The sequence below is a fragment of the Chinchilla lanigera genome, unplaced genomic scaffold, assembly GCF_000276665.1.
Source record: "Chinchilla lanigera isolate Chin_1 unplaced genomic scaffold, ChiLan1.0 scaffold00039, whole genome shotgun sequence".
Taxonomy (NCBI): Eukaryota; Metazoa; Chordata; class Mammalia; order Rodentia; family Chinchillidae; genus Chinchilla; species Chinchilla lanigera.
Genome location: NW_004955440.1, coordinates 10,527,520 through 10,549,056, shown reverse-complemented (window position 1 = coordinate 10,549,056; position 21,537 = coordinate 10,527,520). Strand labels below are relative to the sequence as shown.

Here is a 21,537-nt window from a genome sequence, read left to right as displayed (position 1 = left end):
AGAGAGAGAGAGAGGCAGGCAAGCCTCTCTCTGTCCCTTATATTGTATCCAATCTACCAGGATTAGGGGTGGTGCCAATCCAACCAGTGGACTGATCCAGCAGTCACCCACCCTTAATCCCAGCACCCTTAATCCCAGCATTGTATTACGAATCAATCATATTCCAGATTCAGTCATTCTGAAAAAACCACGTGATCACATGAGCCTTTGGGGGGACATGTAGACACAAACCATAACAAATGCCAATTTATATGATAAAAAACAAAGTAAGCAACTACAGAATGGTCAGTAAAGAAATTCATGCATATTGCAGTATTTTGAACTTTCACTTATCATTTAACTGGAATTTCATTGTAAAACCATAGTTGATTTATTACTGGTAGTTTGAAAATATTTTATGTTTGTAATATGCCAAGTACTGGTTTAAGCACTTTACACCTCCTCATTACACCCTGTGAGAGGGTGAGAGATGAAGAAATTGCCTGCAGGAAATCAAGTACTTAGTACTTGCCAAGGCATGTGGTCCCCTTTCTAGCCTGTGGTAGACTGAGCGGGTCTCTCGTAAGCATCCATGGTGGAACTGAGGAGTGAGGCCTCAGTGCCCTTGGTAGACTCAGTCAGTCTGCCTTCAGAGTGTTCCTAGTCATAGTCATGGGCTGGGGATATAGCTCAGCATCACAGCACCTGCCTCGCATTGCTAGATCGTGATCGACTCTGGTACCAAAAAAACCTGTACATCCCATAGTCTTAGTCACTGCCTCCATAGACCTGGCAGTGGAGTTCTGTAGTCCATGGTTGACATAGGCAGTAAGTATATCTTTACAGTCTGAGCTGGACCTGGTTGGTTTCCCTAAGAGTTCATGCTGAATAAACCCAGGTATTCTGCGGTCAGAGTCCGTGGTATACCCAGGACGGTTGTCTTCAGAGTCTATGACCTCAGCCCCAATCTTAGTTTAAGTATTAGTGAATGCGGTTGTTAAAGTGTATCTATGCCTTGTGAACTTTTTAAAACATGGAGATGACGTGATGCTTTTTCTTTAAAAACACGCACTCTGACATTGTTTCCCAAATAATTTACATTGGTGCATGCCATGATGGTTCTTTGTAATTTTTCTATAAAAGGCAATATTAACACATATATATGCCTTATATATTTAAGATAAAGGGAATTTTTAAAAAGAAAACTTATAAGTGACTATTTTAGATTAACTGTATCTTGTAATGATAGACAAATTAGATGAAATAATTTAGACTTCAATGGGTAACAGCATATGTAAATATATTCCCCTTTATCAAAGAACTATATTTTAAGTAACAATTATTTTAATTCAGATAATTCAAAAGATAATAAGCATGCTTGCTATTAAAAGTTTTATTGTTAATTCGTTTCTTTTTAATTATAAAAGTGATATATAATTATGTGATGGAACATTTGGAAATAAAACATGAAAATCCATAAACCCAGCAGCTGCTATAACCTTGCAATCTTACTTTCTATTGTCTTTTGCTATGTGTCTTGTTTTACAGTATTGTAATATTCATACACTTTTAATTTTATTCTCTAAAAGGTTTCAATCTACTCTAATATTATTGAGGATTTTTTCTGTAAGTGTAAATAGACTACTAATTTTTCTTTTGGAGAAACATATTTTCATATTTTGGGTTTGCTTTGTGGTCTATACCAAGTACATACACAATTTAGGAATCCTTTTGTGTTATTCTAGTCTGCCCCTTCCTCAACACCTTGTTTTTGTGCCCTGGGCTTCCCTCAGTTGGACATAGTCAAGCTGACTGTTGCCCTCTACCTGCAGGTTTGGGTTGAAGCTGGTGTAGCACCTGAGCCATTGTTGGAATGAGGTGTTACTACCTTAATTAGCCTCAGAACCACACTTTCTGATCTGACCTTTAGTTTCATCCACCCAAGACCTCTGGATTCACTCACACAGCTGTAGGTATTGCTGCTGTCTTTCGGCAGACTTTCACCCCCACGTCCCTCACGTGGTCAGTTGTGGAGATCAGCACTGTCCCTTACTTTTCTGCCTTTGCCCCGAAGCTCTCTCCACCTTTCAGTTGCTAGTTTTAGCTGGCTTGGTCTGAGTTCCTCTGTTTGTTCTTCTTCATTTATTTTACTTTATCCTGTTGGCCTCTTCTGTGTTTTGAGACCTTTTTCTTACGTCTTCCTGATTCTATTTTCTGCACATAACCAGTCGTGTTTCGTGTTTGACATCTGCACACGATTTCCTGGGGCACCTCCTGGATTCTGAATGGCATTTCTGAGAATATTTATTCTTTTATTTTATTCATAGAACCCAACCAGCACCTCGCTCAAGTTGTGCTGTTTGTACCTAGTTCTTTCATTGGTCCACTTTTTCCTCAGATGACATGTGCAATCCTGGCTTTTGGTGTGTATCCTGTCCTGCAACCAGATGTCTACTTTTTTCTCTTTTCTTGGCTTGTCTCTCTCTCTCTTTTTTTTTCTTGCAGAGGCCTGGGACTACCCAGAACAATGTCAGCCTGATTTCTCCTAAAGCAAATTACTTTGCAAAACAGTAAAGCAAAAAATTTTAATGTAGGTGGCTACTTTTAATTCCCTTAGTTTCACTCACTGATTTTTTTAAGAAAGAAAAAAATAACGGTAGCAATTAAACAGTTTCAAAATAGGCTAGTAGGACAGTAACAATAATTACTACCTTGTAAATTCTTACCTTCCTGGTAGTTATTCAGAGTATAAGATCTAGGCAAGAAACATTATCTAAACAATATTAGCACAAACCTTTTCAATAAACTAAAAGAAATTAGCTGTATAACAATCATAATTATCTTGTGTATACATATATTTTTTCCTTTTCCTTTTTTTCCTTTCCCCTTTCCCCCATCCCAGTTTCTCTTTTCTTTTGAATAGTTTCTTCCCAATTCACAGTATCTATTGTGTATTTTGGATCTTACTCGTTGAGCGTCTTACATTAGTGAGACAATAAGATGTTTACACATGTGGGTCTGATTTATTTCATTTATGAATATGCTCTTGAGTTACATCCATTTACCTAAAAAAGTCACAAGTTTATCCTTCTTTATGGCTGAGTAGTACTCCACCATAAAAAAACACATTCATTTTATCCATTCCTGGGTTGATGGGCATTTGCTTTGTTTCCAAGATTTAGATGTTACAAATTGTGCTGTTACAAAAATGAGTGCACATACATTGCTGTGATATGATGTTTTTAATTCTTCTGGAAAGCTACCCAGAAGGGAAATAGCTGGGTCGAATGGGACATCTAATCCTAGCTTTCGAGGAATCTCCATACTGATTTCCACAGTTGTCACACCAGTCTGCATTCCCACCAACAGTAGAGAAGGGTTCCTTTTTCCCCACAGTCCCTCCAGCATTTGTTATTGGTTGACTTCTTGATGATAGCCATTCTTTCTGGGGTGAGATGGAATCTCAGTGTGGTTTTAATTTGCATTTCTTGAATGACCGGTGATGCTGAACCTTTTTTCATGTATTTCTTTGCCATTTGTATTTCTTCATCTGAGACGTATACATTCATCTCAGATGCCCATTTTTTGATTAGGTCTTTGAATTTTGGGAGCCTGATTTTTTTCAATTCTTTATATATTCTGGACATAAGGGCTTTGTCTGAGGGACAACTGGCTATAATTTTTCCCATTTTGTGGGTTGTCTTTTCACTCTGTTAGTGATTTCTTTTGTTGTCAAAAGCTTTTTAACAAGGTGAGATCCCATCTGTTGATTCTTCATGGTGTTTCCCATGTGGTCTGGGTTTTGTTCATGAAATCTCTGCCTATACCTTTGTCTTCAAAGATTGCTGCTTATTTTCTCCTCTAGTAATTTTAGTGTTTCTGTTTTAATATTTAGATCTTTGATACATTTTGACTTTAGTTTAGTGCATGGAGATAGACATGGATCTAGTTTTGGTCTTCAGCATGTGAAACACCAGTTTTTCCAGCACCATTTATTAAAGAGACTTTCTTCCAGCGAACCTGTTTGGCTTCTTTGTCAAAGATAAGGTGGTTGAGTGTATTTGGAGTTGGGTCTGCATCTTCTATTCTCTTCCACTGATTCTCGGGTGTTTTTTTTTTTTCAAATTCCCATGCTGATTTTATCACAGTAGCTTTGCAGTATAGTTTCAGGTCAGGGATTATGATGCCCCCTGATTTGCCTTTGTTGCCCAAAATTGGTTTTACTGTTCTAGGTCTCTTCTGGTTCCAAATAAATTTGAGGATTGTTTTCTCTAGTTCTGTGAGGTATGCTAATGGTATTTTGATTGGTATTGCATTAAATCTGTATGACAGTTTTGGGAGTAGGGCCATTTTCACTATTTTGGTTCTTCCTATACATAAAAAAACTGATATCTTTCCATTTACTGATATCTTCTTTGATCTCCTTTTTCAGACTACTGTAATTTTCAATGTACAGATCTTTTACTTTCTTTGTTAGATTGATTCATAGCTGTTTCATTTTTTTGGATACTATTGTAAAAGGTGTGGTTTCCCTGATTTCTCTGTGAATTTGTTGCTTATGTTCAGGTATGCTATTGATTTTTGAATGTTGACTTTGTATTCTGTTACACTGCTGAATTTGCTTATTAAGTCTACAAGTCTTTTGGTGGAGTTTTGGGGGGTCTTCTATGTAGAATAGCATGTCATCTACAAATAATGATAATTTAACTTTCTCTTTTCCTATCCTTATTCAATTTTCTTTTGGTTCTCTTGTCTGATTGCTCTGGCTAATGTTTCCACAACTCTATTGAATAGGAGTGGTGATAGGGGGCATCCTTGTCTTATTCCCAGTTTTAGAGTGAAAGCTTTCAGTTTTTGACCATTTAGTATGATGTTGGCTGTTGGTTTGTCATAGATGGCTTTTATCAGATGGAGGTACAGACTACCTATTCCAATTTTTCTTTAGGGTTTTTATCATGAATCAGTGTTGGACTTTGTCAGATGCTTTTTCTGCATCTATTGAGATGATTATGTGATTTTTGTCTTTAGTTCTGTTAATATGATATGTTATATGTATTGATTTGTGTCTGTTGAACCATCCCTGCATCCCAGGTATGAATCCTACTTGGTCATGGTATATAATCCTTTTGATGATTTTCTGCATTCCATTTACCACTATCTTATTAAAGATTTTGCATCTATGTTTGTTAGAGAGATTGGTCTGTAGTTTTCTTTTTTAGTTGGGTTCTTTTCTGGTTTTAGAATCAGGGTAATGCTTGCTTCCAGGAATGATTTTGGAAGTATTGCTTCCATTTCAGTTTCGTTAAAGAGTTTCAGCATTAGTTCTTTAAATTTCTTGTAAACTTCTTCTGTGTGTCTGTCAGGGCCTGGGCTTTTCTTTTTTGGTCAATGTTTAATTATATTTTCATTTCATTGTCTGTTACTGGGTTATTTAGAATTTTTATATCTTTTTGATTTAGTTTTGACAATTCGACTATCTAGGAATCTGTCTATTTCTTTTGTGTTTTCCATCTTATTTAGAATATAAGTTCTCATAGTAGGTACTGATGATCTTTTGGATTTCTATAAGATCTTGTGATTTCTGCTTTTTATTCCTAATTACTTGAATTTGTGTTTTTTTCCCTTTTATTGATGAGGTGAGCTTAATGGTTTATCAATTTCATTTATTCTTTCAAAGAACAAACTTTTCAATTCATTCTTTGTATTGTTTTCTTAGTCTCAATTGCATTAATTTCTGCTCTTACGTTTATAATTTCTTCCCTTGTATGAGCTTTGGGTTTGATTTGTTCTTTTCTAGAAGTTTGAGGTTCAGCATTAGGTTTTTTACTTGAGCTCGTTTTATTTTCCTGATGTGAGAGTTTGTCACTATAAATTTCCTTTGTAGGACTGCTTTCATTGTGTCCCATAAATTCTGGTGTGTTGTATCATGTTATCGTTAAATTGTATATACTATTTAATTTTGTCTTTAATTTCCTCTGTGACCCATTGGTTGTTCAGAAGAGTGTTGTTTAATTTCCACGTGTGCATGTAGTTTTTGTGGTTTCTTTTGTTGTTGATTTCAAGTTTCATTGTGCTATTGTCAGATAGTATGCATGGGATGATTTCAGTTCCTCTACATTTACTTAAACATATTTTGTGGGCTAATATGTTATCTGTCTTGGAGAATGTCCCATGTGCAGCTGAGAAAATGTGTATTCTGATGTTTTGAGGCGGAACACTGTAGACATCTACCAGGCCCATTTGATCAAAGGTTTGATTTAATTGTGATACTTCTGTGTTGATTTTTTTGTCTGATTGATCTATAAATTTTAAGAGTGGAGTATTGAGGTCCCCCACCACAATTGTGTTAGTGCTTACTTGGTTTTTCCTGTCTGTTAATATTTGTTTTATATAGTTCAGTGCACTGGTGTTTGGTGCATATATATTTCTGATTGTTATGTCTTCTTAGAGTTTTCCCTTAACAAGTATGTAGTAACCTTCTTTGTATCTGCTGATCAGTTTTTGCTTAATGTTTACATTGTCTGCAAATAGACTAGCTACTGCTGCTATTTTCTGGGTTCCTGTGGCATGTAGAATTGTTTTTCATCCTTTTACTTTTTGTCTATGAATGTCTTTTTGAGTTAAATGTGTTTCTTGAATGCAGCATATTGTTGGATCTTGTTTTTTGACTCATTCTGCCAGTCTGTTTCTTTTGATTGGTGATTTGAGACCATTTAAATTGATGTTTATAACTGATATGTATTAGCTAATCTTTTTCATGTTATTTCTCTGTTCTTGATTACCTGCCTTTCTTCTCTGTTTAATTGCTTGCCTTGCCTGGTGCTTCTTTCTATGGTGTTCATGTGTTTGCAGTCTTCGTTATCTCTTTCTAAACTGTTCTTCAGAGCACTCTGTAGGGCTGGTTTGGTGGTCATAAATTTCTTCAGTTGTTGTCATAGAATTATCCTATTTGTCCACTGATTTTGAAAGATAGTTTTGTAGGATACATTAAGCTAGGTTGAAGATTGTTTTCTTTTAGGGCTTGAAATACCTCACTCCAAGCTCTCCTTGATTTGAGGGTTTGTGTTGAAAAATCTGCTGTGATTCTGATGGGATTTCCTGTTAGATGATTTGTTTCCTTTTCTAGCCACTTTTGTTATTCTGTTCTTGTGCTGAATTTCTGGAATCTTGATTATTATGTACTCTGGTGTAGATTTATTTTGTCATGACTATTTGGAGTTTTATATTCTTCATTTATTTGCATGTCAAATTATTTATCCATGTTTGGGAAGTTTTCTGCCATTATTTCTGTGAAGAATTTTTAAGATATCTTTTGTACTCCAGCTTTCTTAATGATTCAAATAAATCTTATTTTGTTCTTCTTTGCTTCATCTTGTAGTTGTTTGACTTTTCATGATCTCTTCCTAGTTTTTATCTTTTCATGGTTGCTGGCCTCCATCTGGTCCTCTAAATCTAATATTCTTTTTTTTTTTTTTTTGGTTTTTCTCCTGTACCGGGAACCGAACTCATGACCTTGCGCTTGCCAGGCAGGCGCTTTTGCCGCTGAGCTAAATCCCCAGCCCCCTAAATCTAATATTCTATCCTCACCTTCATTCAATCAGTTGCATGTACTTTCAGTGGAGTTTTTAATCTCCTGGACTTCTGTTTGTATCTATTTTATGGATTCTATTTCTTTCCTATGATGGGCGTTCATGCTTTCCATTGTTTTCCTGAGCTGTCCAGTTTTTGTGTGTGTGTGTCTGCTTTATGTTTTTCATTGTGATCCTTATTTCTTTTTGCACCTTAGAGCTTATTTTTTTCTATAGCCTCTTCCATTTGTTTTTTCACTTCTCTTGCTATCATTTCAGAACATTTCAGTGGTTGGCTTCTGATATCTTCTTTCTTATCATGTTCTGGGCTTGTCCTAGGTGTGCTGGGAGTGTGGGGTTGCATTTTGCTTCTGTGTCTTATTATTTTTTGTTTTCAATTTTTTTGTATTGTTTTGTTTTTTGTGTTGATGCTTATAGGTTTTTTATGGTAAATAGCTTTATTCCTAGTATTGAGGCTTCCTCAGGACATATTTGTTCCATGGGGCTATCTTCTAGATGTAGGTGGTTCTTGGTCTTTGTGTCTCTCCAAAGAACCTATCTTCCCAATGCATTGATGATGAAAAGTTATTACTCATTTGACTCAGCACCCAGTCCTTTTATACTGGTTTATGGTGATGGTAATGATCCCATACAATCACAGTGTTGTCATACAGGAGAGAAAAACTGATTATAGTGGGTATGGTATCCTGGCTAAATAGTGCAGTTAACAATGACACTAGTCTTGCGTGCAGTTTGACTACTGATGAACTGTAGTAACTATTAGCCTGATACTTTTAACCATAGGAGCAAAGTTGTACAACATTTGTATCTACAGTTGTATAAAAGAATCCAGCATGTACCAATAATCTGTATGCAGTGATTTTCCTTTTAGTGGAGCAATTGTACCCTGTAAGGGAGGGGGTATTAAGAGGGACAGGGGCAAAATAGATAAGTGAGGTGCCATATAGTAGGAGCAAGGCTGGGGAGCATGATCACACAAGCTTTGGGAAACTGGAGGATAGAAGAGGGAAAGAATGCAAGAGGGGGCAGAGGAGTATTGAAGTGAACTTGGCAGAGAAGAGACAATGTTTATTCATGTGGAAGTGTCATAAAATCAAATAAGAATTAAAAGACAAGTAGATGAAAACATAAAGGAAAATAGTGAATGTAAGACCTTAAAGAAAAAGAGAAAAAAGAGACTAAAAACAAAAAACAAGAATACCCCCCCAATGAAACAAGACCAAATTATACTAAAAAAAAGACCTCAACTGCATATAAAAAGGAAAACTGATCAAAGAAATGTAGAGAAATAAACGGAGTAAAATTCCTCTGGTGTTTGCAGTTCTGTGGTTGGTCCAAGTCTGATCTCAAAAATGTGTTGTGTACTGCAGCCAGTTTTACAGTGGCATTTGTGCTGGGTATAGGGCTGATCTCGGCCTCTGGATGTGGAGGCTGGAGTTGGCGTTCTGTTGCTGGGTTTCTCCCCAGCCCTTTGATATATATATGGAAAGAATGGTGGTTCCACCTGCCTCCTTGTATTCTGCCTGTCCACAACTGTGGTTCTCCTGACTTACCAACTGCTGGTGTGTGTGTCCACCCCTGAGTCTTGAGTGGTCCCCACCTGGGGCCGTTCGGCCTGCCTAGGCTGCCTTTCTGGGTCGCCAGAGTCCCTGCCTGGGGCAGTCTGGCTGTGTGTGTCCCACCTCTGCTGCCACCAGCATGAGTTACACTCACTGATTTTTATTAGTCCTGTTTGTCCCTTTTATTCCGAACTGTCTATCATTTGAACAAAAGATGCCAGCATAGTGTCCAGACATTGCTGTTTAGTGAAAACTGTACATGTTGTGTTGAGGTTCAACTTCACTACAACACGTGGAATGAAAGAGTCCACTGATCCAGACAGTTAAAACTGGAGCTACATCAGCGGAATCTGTGTTGAGTTACCGCTGAGTTGCCATAATGAAATCTTACAATTGCTAATGTTTTCACTACTTGATGCTGGATTTTTTACAATCATGATTACTATTTCATTATCTAATTAGAATATATTTGTCATTTACAGTTTATATAAAAATGGGACAACATTGTCAAGTCTGTTATTAAAAAGGATTAATAATTTTTTCATATTTTCAACTGTAGGGACATTTAATTTCTTTCCTTGCTAGGCACATATGTAACTGGCCATACTAGTAAGAAGATTAAAATATAAAACCCCTTTTACCTAAGGTATCAAATTTGGGCATTCACTTGTTGAATTTTAACCTCCTGACTTTATGCTGCTTTTTTACTCTCTGGCTGTTTTGTGGAATAATTCAGTATGGCCAGTTTCTTATAAGATGTGGCAAATAGGGAGATTCTGCAACAGGGTATTGGAGCAACACAACTACAGGCAGTTGACCAGATGTACCATTTCCATTGTGTACAACTGTATTGTCCAAGGAGCATGATGATGTGTTATAATCAGTACGAGACACTAGCATAGAAAAATCCAAGAATGAGGTCACAAAGGATTCTTGCTAGTAGAGGACCCTGGCAGTCAAGAGTCTAGTCAGACAGGCTGATACTTGATCTAAGTTTAATATGTTCAAATCAACAGTTACCTATTCTTTAACACTGTACTCAAGGAGTCCAAAATGAAGTCACCTGATTACTAAATCAAAGGATTTCTAGCATTTTTGTTTTTGGAGTTGCATAGAATTGTCCCAGGTATTATTCTAAATGTCCAAAAGAAATATTATCAGAGAGAAAGAATTTGAGTCAACACAAGTTCCAGATCATTGGTTCCTGTTATACTCTGAGATGCACTTTAAATCTCAGAGTTTTATCTAAGAATTCTTTTGAGAAAGTAGATTCTTTTTTTTCTTAAGTTTGAGAATGAGTCCTTGTGTCTATCACAGATACAGAAATCCTGTTGAGAGCTATCTTCCCTTTAGCTGCTCATGTGATTGGAGCTTATTGAATATCTGTTGAGTGCCGTACACGTAGCAGTTTACAAAGCACCCTAGCCATCTGCTAGGTTCCTGAATACTCACTGCTCTGCAGTGTTAGGTTTCCCTGTGGTTCTGCAGACATCTCGCTTAGCTTTTCTCCGTAGTTTTGATGGCCTTATCTTTGGCTTCAGAGTGACTTCTATACCCGGGGTGCCCAAAATCTATGTCTTCTGACTTCGTTGTGTAATACCTGTGTAAGGTTTAAAAAGATCCTTTCTGAGCCTCAGTTTTCTTATTTGTACATTTCCAGCCCTGTAAAGATAAAAAGAGATACTGGAAGTATAAGCTTGTAATTTATATAAATATAAAATATTTTATTGCTATAATCAGTAGCTCTAAATCATATTTCCAGTGTTTTAGAAAATGATTTCTTCTGTAGTTCTGATACCTTAAATTTAGGATTTAGCAAACAGTATGGAATTATTTCTTTCTCTTACATGAGAAACCAGCCTTGAGTGTACATTTTTATTGCTGAAATGATCTTTCTAAAATTCATTACATTTCAAAATCTTGGAAAACCTGTTCAGTCCCTGCTCTTTTGGATTTGCCTGTTACCATGTTTCTTCACACTTTCATTGCTACTTGTTCAGATTATTATAATCTCATAACTAGTCCCCCCTGTGTTAAGTCTTACTTCTTTAGTATGTTTTCTGTCTTGCTTTTGTAGGTTTAAAATTTTTGACTTTTGTTTTTCTCCTAATAATATATCACCTGACACTTCAGCGTCCTCCTCGCGCATTGTCTACATGGTGTGATTAAGATTTGTTAGCAGGTCCTCTGCAGTATATCCTTAATGTCCGTTGATAGCTTTTAAAATTAACGAACTCACTTGCTCCTTCATGATCTTTCTGCTTCCTGAGCAAACTCTTTTTTCTTCAAAGGTGAGTTGGTCACTTTTTCTTCTGGATGATGTTTCTACAGCTTCTGCTATCTGTCTATAATATCCTCCTCTCTTCTCCTCTTCTGTCCTCTCCTATCCCCTCCGCTCCATTCCCTTCCCCTCTTTTTTGTTCTCTCCCGATCCTGTGAAGTCCATTGAAAATGTCATTTGCATAAAAGTATTTTTAACTTCCTGTGAATCTTGTAAAGATTCTTTAGAATCCACAGTCTTCCTGTTCTTCGCTTCTGAACTACTCCATGGGTTTCTAATACCTAAGCAGTTGTGTAAGTGCAGTTACCTCTTTCTTAAGCTTCCCTGGATCATTGTGGGTCTGTGTCTTTCCATTTCTGAATCAGATTTGAATCAGATCCAGCCCCATGAAGGAAAAATGGTTGGCGACAGTATTGCAGTTTCATCTTATAGTTTATGTCCTGCCATGTTACATGTTCAGGAAGAAAAAGTGGCTCTCAACCAGCTCTACTGTATTGAAAATATAGGGGACCATTTTAACACTTTTTTCCTTGATGAGATGTAGGAATATGTGCTGAGAGAATTATTTCAGGCACTTTTATTTATATCCATGTTAAAATGTAGTTGAGTTAAATTACTTTCTAATCAGAAACTAAAATTTTATAGAAGGAGTAAATTTATTCACTCCTAAGTGGGCCTGTTCTTTTCTTTGATTAATCTCTAGGAGAAAAAAGGTTTTTTTTAGTTTGTGTGTACTTATATTAAAGTATTAGGCTTTCTGGTGAATCCCTTTTGTATTAATGGGAATCAATCAATCTTTTGCTACTTTGATTTTGTCGAACATGCAGAGTTTTTTTGCTTTTCTTTAAAAGCTAGAAAATAAAATGCAAAAGCCCCACCTTATATTAATGTGACTTTCTGGTTAAGATTTTACTTTCACAAAAGTCCAGAAATCTAAAGTTATAGTTCCCAGAAGAATCCTAATTCAGTCACATTGCATAAACTCATATTAAGATTGAAATGTATTATCATTACAGTAATGCAAAATGTATATGCACGAGGACACAGTTATAGTTGCTGAGGGAACCATAATTTTGGATTTTCTGACTTTTTTGCACATACGATTTCAACCATAATGTTAAGTTAATGCATTTTTTTCCATTGAGTCTAAGGTAATATATTTGTTGCTATATTTATCTTAAATATAATTTTTATTGGCTCCATATTTTCTTCTGTGTATCTTAGAGAGATCTGCTATCTCTACAAAGAGAATATTCTACCTAAAGAATATTTCTGTACAAAAATAGCTTTTATCCTTATGTATACTGATATTTTCTCTGCCTTCTCTCCCTCACACACACACACAGCCTCACACACTTCTGTTACCTTCTGGCACATTATAGAAGCAGGTAGCATATCCACTACCTGCTGTTGAAAGTGTTGACGATACTGAATTATTTATTCTATCTTCTACACTACCCAAAATCGTTTTGGGTACTTTGACACATTTTGGTCTCTTCCATATGGATACTTCACGGTGGCAGAGTTGCCAGATGCTCAGGTTTTGAATAGACAGTCTTAGTTTCTCAAGGACTGTTGGAATATTCTTGGGAGAATCTCGCCTTGTTACTGATTGCCATGGAGTGGTAAAATACTAAAATTTCTTTGAAAGTGTTTCTCAAGACGAGGAGCTATTATTATAAGAAAGTTACTAGCTTGTCCCATCCAAGTGTGTGTTACTTTGGGAACTTAGTAAAAGAGGGAACTAGTAAAAGAGGGGTGTAATCTCTGAACAATGGGTGATAACGGCAAGAAATATAAATTTGCAATTAAGCAAATTTAGAAGCATTCTATCATTGGAAAATTAAACATTTATTCTCATATAACTACAGCCGTTTACTTATATTACTGTTTCAAAAATGCAAAGATAAAGGGCAGAATGTCAAGTCTAAATTTGGAGACATTTTCTCACTTGAAATTAAAGATGTATTCTCATATAACTGTAAGCATTTACATATATTTCTGTTTTCAGATGCAAAGATAAAGGGCAGAAGGTCAAGTCTAGTTCATCTTTTTATTACTTATCAACTAGATAGCCTCTTACACAATGTGTATGTATAAAATGAATGTCATATATGTGTATACATATGTATATGATACATATTTGCTTATTTGAATAGAACGTGGCCATATATGTTTCTCAGTAACTGCTTTTCGTTTTGAGTATGAATAGAAACGTAAAACCTTCTTCTTTCTAATCCTTGCCTTCAAAACACGTGGCTCAATATTCTGCTCATCTTTTAATGCTCACCTCAGGTGTTTTTTCCTTTAAAGGCCAAGTCTGGACTCCCTTCTTGCTTCTTGCTTGACATTCTGCCTGTTTTCTAGCATTCCTAGAGCACTATGTACAAATAGAGAAAGAAAGAAAGAAAAAAAGAACAGGACCAACCAAGGAGGTTACTTGCTGTGGGCTACATGCAAAAGGGACACTTCGAACAACCCATGTTCACTGTGACACGTAATTCTCAGAAATGTGACCCACACATGTAGGGAAAGGTAAATTGAAGTGACTGGAGGGTCAGAAGGATGTCTGCAGTGAGATTCTAGTACATATTTGTACTAGAATTTGTACTCCTTTATACTCATTTTAAGTTCTTTTTTCTACATTGAATGGAGAGAAGGAGTGAAACATGATTAAAGAATTTTTTAAACCTTTTTCTTAGATCAATAGAATTTTTCACCATTTATGTGGAGAATGCTTTCATTTTCTAACTAGAGGTTGCTTCCGCTGTGGGCAATAGGAGGCCGTGCTCATCACTAATAGCAACTGTGATTTTCTTTCATTACCAGCTCTGTACTGGCTCAGAATTAGCCTTTGATTGGCTAGCTCAGGTCACGTGATCATATCCTGTGCTCAATTGTTTGATGAGAAAATGTGGTTTAGGAAATTTGAATTCCTTTGTGTAGTACTCGAGATGATGCACACTATGGAATGGTAGATGAACCCAAGAGAACTACATCTCACAAAGCTATTATGTGAAACAGGTTGTATTGAAGGTCCTTAGTACTTACTTCACTTAAGATCATCCTAACAGTATTATTTACTTAGCACTTGGTATTTTTCACTGGTTTTCCCTTTTTACTTATGCAATATTTCATAGTTATTTCAAAAAAAGAGTATAACTTTTCAGGTTGTGACCAAGGGAAGCATGTTTGGGAAAGTAATTGTTTTTATTTGTGAACCTTAGCTGTATAGAAAACTTTCAGCTTTCAGTTTACTTTATTTGATCTTTATAAAATGAGCTTTCATATGTTTCTTCTCTATAATATAGACTGAATGATTAGAGTTAAAATCAGAATTTTCACACAGAAGAGTTAGCAACTCAATGTTTGTAAAAAGGCTCATCTATAAAATAAGAGTATAAACAGCTAGGTTATTGTTGTGCATTCGTTGCACACCTTCCAGTTCTTTTTGTGTTTTAGATGTATGCCATTAATGCACATTTCACTTTCAGACATTTCTTGGGTACCTACTGTGTCCAGTACACTTTTCTGACTTTGACTTTTGCAATTGTTTTTCTAGTATAGCCTTGTAATTAAGGTGATATGTCAAATAGAAAAACATTGGGATACTAAACTATTTGTGGGAGATATTCTCCAAATGACATATTAAGCACCAAATTCGGGGAAGATTTCAAAGAACTGCCTTGGACTTGCCAAACCAGAAGAGGAATAATCAAAACGCAGACATAAACTTTGTGAAAAGCATAACAAAAAATGTCACAAATCAAAAGATAAAACAACTCAATAGAGTAAAGCACTCTGGGGTGAAGTATTTAAAGGAAATGCTCATACACACTGAAAAATTTAGATCCCAGGGCACTTTAGAGAAATAGTGACTATTTAGGAAATATTTTATTTTTTGCTTGATTGTTGTACCAGTAGAAGTGACAGTCAAGATAGCCAGTCATCATATTTTTCATTAGTTTACTTATTATTTTGGAACAAAGCATATTTTTCTATTAGGAATAGCTTAATCAATTCTCTAGAAACAGGCATTATTCATGTCATTTATGCTGTTATGATTATTCTAGTTATGATTATATCTAGTTATTCTAGTTATCACCATGCCATAACGTTCAAGCCGAAGTGGTAATAATGTGCAAAAGCCACTCTGTGCTTGCTTGTGCTTTTCTTCCTCAGGCTTGTCCCTGAACTGAACTTCGTCTGAGTGTTCTGGCCTGACTGGTCAGTGTGTCCTTCAGTATTTATAATCTTTGGCAGCACTGATGACAGACATATATCACTTACCTTGGACCTCCAGTCTTCTAACTTTGCAGTGTGCAGAAATGAAGTCCAGACACTCCTGAGTAGCCTAAAGGGCAAAGAGGGTTCCAATATAAAATGATATGGTGCTGTTAGGAAATAGTCTTCTATAATGGATTAATCATGAGATGAATTATAAATCTTTTACATACTAATTATATTAGTTTATGGGGATAAAACACCATATGAAGTGTTCCCAGCACTCTTAGCAAATTAGATGCTCTTTGCATGTTAATTGGCTTGCCTCTTCAAGACTGGTGATCATGAATCCCTAAAGATGACAGAAATTATTATCATGATGTTGTATAGTCCTGATCTTTGTACCAGTTTGACACCTATCTTTCGCAAATTCCTTTACTTTGATTGTATCTTGTGTGCTTCACATATTAAGATGGTAAAATAGAGAGTAGTATCTGAAATATAATTGGGAACCTAAGCAGAAAATAGTGGACTCCATCAAAAATGGCATCAAATAACACGTCTTAGACTCGAGTAAGAGAGATGTAAAGGCTTCCCCAGTTTTATTAATGGTGGGAGTAGACATCATAGTGGACACTATAGAGAATCAACCAGCTTTATGTTTCTGGTGTCACTGAGGGACATATTTAACTCATTTATTCATTCACTTATTTGAAGACAGTTAGTAACTACTGAGTTTGAATAGAAACCAAGAAAGACATAGGGCTACCTTTAAGAAACTCAGAAGCCAGAGTACTAACTGCCATCTTGCAGAGACTATAGGATACTAAAGAAAAGAACAACAGACCTAATTTATCTCGTCAAGCAATATTTACTAACATTAACTGTAACAAAAGAAAACAGGGTGACATAAAATGTTGGGAATCATCTAGAACAGATATACAAGAAACTAGAATGCACTTTTTTTCGAGACATGGTTTCACTGTGTAGTCCAGGCTGGTCTTGAATCTTGGCGATCTTTTTGCCTCAGCCCCTCGAGTTCTGCGGTTACAGGCATGTGCCACCATGCCCAATTCAAAATGCACATTTTCTAACAGACATATTTTGTGACCAGGGCTTTTGTTTAATCAGATATACAGTGCATTTTCTTTCATTATCTTTACTTATATGTTAGGTATTCTACTTATATTCCACATGTATGAAACCCGTTTATTTCCCCTTTATTTGAACCCCAGGGTTTTTTTTCTCCTCTTCCGTTAAGGTCTGTTATCACTACCTATGTGCTTATGTAAGCTAGAAACCTTTGAATCATGTAATTAGCCTCCCTCTTTCAATAACCAAGCCAGATATTTCTGCTTTTATCGTTGTTCTTAATGTCAGGCGCTTTCCGTAGCCACTGCCCTGACTGCCTCCCTGTGTCTCTGTGGGCTGACTCTTCACAGTTCTTACAATGGAGTCCAGCGTGCTGGGCTTTGGGCAAGCCTTCCAGTGGTCTGCACCTCTCCACGATCTGTGTGGCGAGAGCAGTTCGGTCAGTCAGAAAATATATGATGAGTGAAGGAGAAAACAAAGCTGCTCGGATTAGTATCCTTCTTTGCACCTTGTATAGTCTTTTATTTCTCTAACACAGACTATAATCAGTGCAGCTGATGTGAACCCTCTAGGAGTTGCATTCTTAGATGATCCAAAACCAGTGTGGAAACGTGCACAAGCGGAGGCCTTAGATGCAGATCAACATGGATTTGAAGCGCATTTGTCTTAGTGCTTGCTGTTTTCACATGTATCCAAGCCTTTTTATGCTTTAATTTCTTAATCAGTAAAGTGTGGACAATGAGGCTTATCTATCAGGTGGCAAGGATTAAATGAGATAGTGTATGCAAAAGCCTTGTGTAGTGCATGGTTTCCTGTCTTCCTTTAGAATATTAAAATCAACATTAGAATACTATGGTGACTTAAAGGATTCCTTATGAAAAAGTGATGTATTTTTATATGATGGAGTATTACTCAGCTATAAAGAAAGATAAACTAGAGGCTTTTATATGTAAATGGATACAACTCGAGACCATACTCATTGGTGAAATAAATCAGATTCACATATGTAAACATTGTATTTCCTCCTTACTATAAGAACCTGAAAGAGTAAATAAAATCTGAAAGGTACAATAGATATTGTGAAAGGGAAAAGAAACTGTGCAAATAGGGAGGAGCAACTGGAATGAAGGAGGGGAGAGGAAAAAGAAAAAAGAGAAAAAAATATGTATATATATACACAGGATAGCTGGGATAATCATACTACTAATATCTGTTGGTTTATTGAAAGGAACTGTTAATGTGTAATTGTTTGATCAATCTTGCATGCCTATATCTGTTTTCTGTGGAACCATTTTGAAGATGATATTGTGTAGTATAACAACCATTGTTAATATCGTATCTCCATGCTTTGAAATTCTTACCATTTTTATTGCTTTCTATGCTGTTTTGTTTATATATTTGTTTTTGTTATGTTGGTTTTTTTAAAATGAAAAAATTTATATGTATGTATAAGGATAGCTGGAATAGGTGTATTGCTGATGTCTGTAGTTCACTGAGAGGAACAGTCAATGCTTACAATTTTCTTTTTTCTTGACCAATTTGAATTTGGTAATTAGAATGACTGATCTGAAAACAGTATGCAGTATAAGAACCATTGTTGAATTCCTACCATTTTGTATGGTGAAGCTTTGCGTCATTTCCAATGTTTTTTAAAATTATTTTTGTTTTTTATTTTTTTACTTGTTCATGTCTTTTTTTTGTTTTTTTTGTTTTTTTGTTTTTTTCTGGTACCGGGAATCAAACTCACTACGTCGCACTTGCCAGGCAGGCACTGTGCCACTGAGCTAAATCCCCAGCCCCCTTGTTACTGTCTTTGATTTTTGATCAATCTTACATTCTTATGTCTAATGGACTGAGCAACTTTGTTGACGAAAACAGTATGTAATTTAACAGCCATTGTAAATTTCTATCATTTTGTCTTGAGGTCATGTATCATTTTTGTTTTTTTTTGTGTTGTTTTGATTTTGTCTTCATCATTGTTTTGTCAGTTTTTTAATTTTTAAAATAAAATTTAAAAAAGAAAAGAAAAAGTGATGATGAAAAGCCATGATGTAAAATGAATGATCTTACCTCCCCTGTATTTTATATGTTCCCTTCTGTGGACTGTGATAGTTACTGATAGGTACTAATGGTGGTACTTTGATTCTTTATCATTCTCATTTCACTACCATTTTTTTATGGTGAAGAAGCATTTACAGCTCCCTTAATTAAGAATAAGAAGACATGAGGTATGGTTTGTAGAATAATAAATGCTCACCAGGTCACTGTGTAGCTAGAAAAAAGTACAGACTTACCTTGCATTTGGATAGCTTCAGGGTTATTGGAAAACTACCTTTTAAATTGCATCTGATTCTTTTCTTTCTTTCTTTCTTTCTTTCTTTCTTTCTTTCTTTCTTTCTTTCTTTCTTTCTCTCTTTCTCTCTTTCTCTCTTTCTCTCTTTCTCTCTCTCTTTCCTTCCTTCTTTCTTTTCTTTTCTTTGTTTTTTCTTTTCTTTTCTTTCTTTCTTTTCTTCTTTCTCAAAAACTCAGCTTTCATCAACTTATCCTTTCCTCCCTTACTTATTCAGATAGCTCTGCTTTTCCAGACGAAGACTTCAGAACCTAGGATTCCTCTGCCATCCGCAAACCTTAAGACTTTCTGGCTTTTCACTGTTCTTACCCATTTTGCTTGTACTTTCATTCACAATCAGTCTTGCACTCCTTTGTAACATTTCGGAAGAGAAATATTACTTATCTTTATTATTTTTTTTCTGTATTTATGACTTCTTTTAACTACATATGGTTAGTTGTTTTGGAACAGGGCTATAATTTGGCACTTGTTAAATTTCAGGTTACCAGACTCCACAATATTCTGATTGGTTCACGTGCTGATAGAATATCTAAAACAATGTATCTGTAAATGTTCTAGTGGTTTGAATTGCTTCAGATCTTATAAGAAAACTCAGTAATGAATTTTCCCCAAAGAACTGAACACATGTATCAAAAAAATTAAATGAATGCAGTAAAAACTCAACTTACTTATTTATTTTTTCCACAGTGGGCTGTCTGTCTCTTCCTGTCTCTTTCTTTCTCATTGTGAACATAATTATAGAGTACCTTTTATGGATTAGGCCCTGTGCCAGTACCAGGAGTTAAAAGACTTGGAGAGGTTGCTGGAATAATTTGAGACACCTGAGTTTACACGGCAGCTTTCTCTGAAGCAGCTCAACAGGTATTATGTGATTTGTCTCCTTAAGCATCGAGAGTCTGTCAGAGTGCTGATGACTGCAGCGCAGGTAGATGTTAAGAAACCAGCCTTGTGCTTGAGGTATCACTCAGGGGCGGGTCCTATCTGCAGACCTCAGTCTCCTGCCTTCACCGGTGCACTCTCAGAGCCATCGTGATGAGCACAGGAGAAAGTAATATGGTGGAGAAAAATAACACTGCTTGATTAATTAATCGATGCCACTCCGCACCAAAAGATGGTTTTTGGGAAGCTGTGTGCTCCGCTTAACAGCCTATAAATTACCCGTCACAGGAATTTAGGAAATTAGAGAACTGTTTTCCTTTCTCCTGGATAATAAGACTCACATCTTACATTTTAATTGTGTAGCCAAAGGAAAATTTTGTTATGTAGTATTCGTGAAGGTTTTTGAAAATCAGTAGCATTTAAACGTGCAGTAGAAACGTTCTAGTTAAGATGAAGTGGCTGGCAACTAAACCAATTGTGTTAAAATGCATTTTACATTTTGATGATTCATGGGTATTAGAACTCAGTTATCCTTCTACACAGGTTTCATGAATTTAAAAAAATGTTGAGACAGAAGACTTTGGAAATGCTGAGAATGATTTTCATAAGCATACGCTTTTATCATTGAGTTCCTATTACACTGAAATGCTGTCAAATGCTTTGAAAGTAATAAAAGGAGGAGAGTAATAGTGTTTCTCTCTTTCACTTTTCCTCTCCAGTTTCATCAAAAACTCAGCAGACCACATGGCGTCATCCTCAGCACTCGCATCCTTGCTGAAGTGACTGTCATTTCTTTCCTTTTCTCTGTGCTGTCTCCCCTTTACTCCCTACAGTCTGTTTTCCATACATTAGTTAAAGTTTTACGGCATTAAAAAGTCATCTTTAAAAATTGAGAATGTAAACAAAAGCAACAAATACATAACGGATTTCACAAAGACAATTTCAAAACTTTTGCGGATACATGAATATAACAGTCATACTCTGGTTGAACATACTGTGGGGAATTTATTAAAGTCATACATTTTATAAGTATTTTCCACCATGGTAACACAATGTAGTGTTCAGAGTTTTAAGCAAAAACAAAACAAAAACTATCAAACAAAGCAAAAACCAAACTGCAGTAAGATATACCTGCAGTTTGAAAAGAGTAAACACATCCAAAGAGCATAAGTGCGTGTATGTTCAGTCACTTTTTCAGTTAAAATCCTTTAGTCTCTTTCCTTTGTTCGTAATGTAAAACCAAAAATGAATTTCTTCGCTCCCAAAGCCTCCTGTACGTCTTCACACACGTCTGTGGTCAGCTTTTCCGTGAACAGTGTGCTCTAGTGTCTTGGTCTTCAGTTCTCCAAGCCGCAATTTTCTATTTGCTTCACTTTTGTTCTCTGTTTCATACCCATCATTTAGCCTAGTAAACTGCAGAACACAGGTACTTAACATGTACTTGCTGTGTGTTATGGTTTGGGGCTTATTGTGCAAGGTGAAACAATACAATACAAGGCATATATTTCATAAGATTATTTATAACAGTCACCGAAAGAATGATATACGAGAGAGTGCAGGAAATCTGTCCACACACTATGGACC

At 36.0% G+C, this 21,537-nt stretch overlaps 1 protein-coding gene and 1 long non-coding RNA gene across 11 annotated transcripts in view; one reads left to right on the top strand and one right to left on the bottom strand.

Moving 5' to 3' along the window:
- Nucleotides 1-21,537, top strand: part of Gtdc1 (glycosyltransferase-like domain containing 1) — a 367,853-nt gene that overhangs the window by 153,380 nt on the left and 192,936 nt on the right. The window lies entirely within an intron of this gene.
- The window catches only part of LOC106149227, a 15,062-nt gene continuing 3,640 nt past the window's right edge, over nt 10,116-21,537 (bottom strand). Inside the window, exons 2-4 of the long non-coding RNA XR_001235262.1 lie at nt 15,699-15,762; nt 13,699-13,788; nt 10,116-10,789 (exon numbers count right to left, since the gene is read on the bottom strand). This is a non-coding gene — a long non-coding RNA (uncharacterized LOC106149227). The remainder of the gene's footprint in view (nt 10,790-13,698; nt 13,789-15,698; nt 15,763-21,537) is intronic.